Source organism: Macaca mulatta, chromosome 19, assembly GCF_049350105.2.
Source record: "Macaca mulatta isolate MMU2019108-1 chromosome 19, T2T-MMU8v2.0, whole genome shotgun sequence".
NCBI classification, from domain to species: Eukaryota; Metazoa; Chordata; class Mammalia; order Primates; family Cercopithecidae; genus Macaca; species Macaca mulatta.
The window spans coordinates 5,292,991-5,297,762 of record NC_133424.1 but is presented as its reverse complement, the minus strand read 5'-3'; positions in this window follow the sequence as shown (position 1 = coordinate 5,297,762).

Below are 4,772 nucleotides of genomic sequence, written 5' to 3'. Positions count from 1 at the left end.
TCATGATCCAACTGCCTCAGACTCCTAAAGTGCTAGGATTACGGGCGTGAGCCACCACGCCTGGCCTGTTATTTTTATTTTTTAGTAGAAACAAGGTCTCTGGCTGGGCGCGGTGGCTCAAGCCTGTAATCCCAGCACTTTGGGAGGCCGAGATGGGCGGATCACGAGGTCAGGAGATGGAGACCATCCTGGCTAACACGGTGAAACCCCGTCTCTACTAAAAATACATGAAAATTAGCTGGGCGTGGTGGTGGGCGCCTGTAGTCCCAGCTACTCGGGAGGCTGAGGCAGGAGAATGGCGTGAACCCGGCGGGGCGGAGCTTGCAGTGAGCTGAGATCGCGCCACTGCACTCCAGCCTGGGGCACAGAGCAAGACTCCGTCTCAAAAAAAAAAAAAAAAAAAGAAACAAGGTCTCACTGACCAGGCGTGGTGGCTCACGCCTGTAATCCCAGCACTTTGGGAGGCCGAGGCGAGTGGATCACGAGGTCAGGAGATCGAGACCACCCTGGCTAACACATGAAACCCTGTTTCTACTAAAAATACAAAAAATTAGCCGGGTGTGGTGGTGGGCGCCTGTAGTCCCAGCTACTTGGGAGGCTGAGGCAGGAGAATGGCATGAAGCCGGGAGGCGGAGCTTGCAGTGAGCCAAGATCATGCCACTGCACTCCAGCCTGGGTGACAGAGTGAGACTCTGTCTCAAATAAAAAAAAAGAAAGAAAAGAAACAAGGTCTCACTATGTTACCGATCCTGGTCTTGAACATCAGGGCCCAAGCATTCCTCCTCCCTTGGCCCCCCAATGTCCTGGGATTACAGGCGTGAGCCACTGTGCATGGTTGAATAAGTTTTTAAAAATTACCCAGAGGTTGGGTGCGGTGGCTCACACCTGTAATCCTAGCACTTTGGGAGGCTGAAACAGGTGGATCACCTGAGGTTGGGAGTTCAAGACCAGCCTGACCAACATGGAGAAGCCCCGTGTCTACTAAAAATACAAAAAAGTAGCTAGGCGTGGTGGCAGGTGCCTGTAATCCCAGCTACTCGGGAGACTAAGGCAGGAGAATCCGGGAGATGGAGGTTGTGGTGAGCTGAGATTGCACCACTGCACTCCAGCCCAGGCAATAAGAGCGAAATTCCGTCTCAAAAAACAAAACAAAACAAAAAAAATTAGCTGGGTGTGGTGGCACATGCCTGCAGTCCCAGCTTCTTGGGAGGCTGAGTGGGGAGGATTGCTTGAGCCCAGAAGGGGTTCTAGGCTACAGTGAGCCATGATTTTGCCACTGCACTCCAGCCTGGGGAGGAGAGTGAGACCCTGTCTAAATAAATAAATAAATAAATAAATAAATAAATAAATAAAATACAATAAAATAAGAAAAAAGGAAAAGAAATATCCTCCCAAAGTGCTGGGATTACTGGCGTGAGCCACCGACAGTTCCTGGCAGAAATGTTGAATTATTCCATTTCATAACTTCATCCGACATGAGGAAGATAGTCAAGGAGAGTGTCATGGTGGAAGATGATTGAGGTAAGACAGATGAAGAGAAGTCCCTTCTAGTAAAGGAGAATGCCTAGGCAAAGGCGCAGAGGTGAGCTGGAAATAATTCCAGGTAACTGAGGCAGAGGTGGAAACGTGGGCAATAACAAGAAAAGAGGTTTCTGAAACCCCCAGAATACTTAGAACCTGAAAAAGAAATTTATTAGGGCCTGTTAATGTTAGGACCTCCTTAGACCAGGCTGAGGGGCCCCATAGGATTTTATTCTTGGAGAAGTGGGGTGGGTCTCTGCCACTTTCTTTTTTTTCTTTTGGTTTTTTTTTTGAGATAGAGTCTCGCTCTGTTGCCCAGGCTGGAGTGCAGTGGCAAGATCTCACTCACTGCAAGCTCTGCTTCCCAGGTTCACACCATTCTCCTGCGTCAGCCTCCCGAGTAGCTGGCACTATAGACACCCACCACTGCGCCCGGCTAATTTTTTTTGTATTTTTAGTAGAGACGGGGTTTCACTGTGTTAGCCAGGATGGTCTCAATCTCCTGATCTTGTGATCCGCCCGTCTCGGCCTCCCAAAGTGCTGGGATTACAGGTGTGAGCCACCGCACCTGGCCAGGTCTCTGCCACTTTCTAGCTGTGTGACTTTGGCCCAGTGTTGTACCTTTATTTCAGTTATAGGGTATACAATTCCTTATTCACAACAATGAGCTGTAATTTTCTTTTCTTTTCTTTTCTTTTCTGAGACGGAGTCTTACTCTGTCGCCCAGGCTGGAGTGCAGTGATGCAATCTTGGCTCACTGCAACCTCCACTTCCCTGATTCAAGCAATTCTCCTGCCTCAGCCTCCTGAGGAGCTGGGACTACAGGCACGTGCCACCATGCACAGCTAGTTTTTGTATTTTTAGTTGAGACAGGGTTTCACCATATTGGCCAGGATGGTCTCGATCTCTTGACCTCATGATCTGCCTGCCTTGGCCTCCCAAAGTCCTGGGATTACAGGTGTGAGCCACTGTGTCCACCCTTTTTTTTTTTTTTTTTTTTTTTTTAAGACATGATCTTGCTCTGTCACCCAGCCCCTTCCGAGGTGGCTGCTGTATGTGGCTGTTGGCGGGAGGCCTCAGTTCCTCACCACGTGGGCCTCTCCGTGGAGCTGCTTGAGCTTCCTCCCATCATGGCGGATGGCTTTCCCCAGGTGAGTGAGCCCAGAGAAAGAGCAAAGAGGAAGCATCAGTGAATTTTATGTCCTAGTTTCAGAAGTCCCACATTGTTGCTTCTGCCTTATTCTATTGTTAAAAATGAGTCACAAAGTCTAGCTGACAATCAAAGAGAGAAGAAATAGACTTTGCCTTTCTTTTTCATCTTTTTTCTTCCTTTTTTATTTTTTATTTGTTAAGATAAGATCTCACTCTGTCACCCAGGCTGTAGTGCAGTGGCAGGATCACAGCTCCCTGCAACATTAACCTCCTAGGCTCAAGTGATCCTCCCACCGCCCACTCCCTAGTAGCTGGGGCTGCAGGTGTGCACCACCACACCGGCGTAATATTTTGTATTTTTTGTAGAGAAGAGGTCTCACCGTGTTGCCGATTATGGCCTCAAACTCATGAGTTTGGCCAGGCATGGTCAATCACACCTGTAATCCCAGCACTTTGGGAGGCCAAGGCAGGCAGATCACTTGAGGTCAGGAGTTGGAGACCAGCCTGGCCAACATGGTGAAATCCTACCTCTACTAAAAATACAAAAATTAGCTGGGTGTGGTGGTGAACACCTGTAATCCCACCTACCTGGGGGGCTGAGGCAGGAGAATTGCTTGAAACTGGGAGGTGGAGGTTGTGGTGAGCCAAGATCGCAGGCACCACTGAACTCTAGCCTGGGAAACAGAGCAAGATTCCGTCTCAAAAACAACAACAACAACAACAACAACTCATGAGCTTAAGCAATCTGCCTGCCTCAGCCTCCCAAAGTGCTGGGATTATAGGCATGAGTCACTGATTCCAGCCTGTCGTTTTCCATATAAAATATTAAGAAATGATGAAAAGAGTCTGGGCACAGTGGCTCATGCCTGTAATCCCAGCACTTTGGGAGGCTGAGGCAGGTGGGTCACTTGAGGTCAGGAATTTGAGAGCAGCCTCGCCAAGATGGTGAAAACCCGTCTCTACTAAAAATACAAAAATCAGCTGGGCATGGTGGAGCATACCTGTAATCCCAGGTACTCAGGAGGCTGAGGCACGAAACTCGCTTGAACCTGGGAGGCGGAGGTTGCAGTGAGCCTACATCACACCACTGCACTCCACCCTGGGTGACAGAGTAAGACTCTGTCTCAAGGCCGGGCGCAGTGGCTCAAGCTTGTAATCCCAGCACTTTGGGAGGCCGAGACGGGCGGATCACGAGGTCAGGAGATCGAGACCATCCTGGCTAACACGGTGAAACCCCGTCTCTACTGAAAAATACAAAAAAAACTAGCCGGGCGAGGTGGCGGGCGCCTATAGTCCCAGCTACTCGGGAGGCTGAGGCAGGAGAATGGCGTGAACCCGGGAGGCGGAGCTTGCAGTGAGCTGAGATCCGGCCACTGCACAGAGCGAGACTCCGTCTCAAAAAAAAAAAAAAGACTGTCTCAAAAAAAAAAAAAAAGCAACAACAAAGAAAAGAGTAGTACAACCAACTCAGCAGTATGTTCTTTTTTTTTTTTTTTTTTTTGGAGTGCAATGGCGCAATCTCAACTCACTGCAACCTCCACCTCCTGAGTTCAAGCGATTCTCCTACCTCAGCCTCTCAAGTAGCTGGGATTACTGGCGCACACCACCACATCTGGCTACTTTTTGGATTTTTAGTAGAGATGGGGTTTTGTTATGTTGGCTGGGTCGGTCTTGAACTTCTGACCTCAAGTAATCCACCCGCCTTGGCCTCCCAAAGTGCTGGGATTATAGGTGTGAGCCACTGTGCCCAGCCCAATTTTTTTTCCTCTTTTAATAAGACAGGGTCTGGCTCTTTGCCCAGGCTGGAGTGTAGTGGTGTGATCATAGCTCACTGCAGCCTCAAACTCCTGGGCTAAAGCAATCCTCCTACCTTGGCCTCCCGAAATGTTGGGACTGCAGGCCTGAGTCACTTGTCCAACCCATGTTATTTCAATTTCAGTCTTAGAGTGGGCTGTTTCCTTACCTGGAGGCCTCTCCTCCCTCAGTCTTTGTGTATCTCATTCCAACTCCTTTTTTGTTTTGTTTTGTTTTGTTTTTGTTTTTGTTTTTTTGAGGCACAGTCTCCCTCTGTTGCCCAGGCTGAAGTGCAGTGGTGAGAT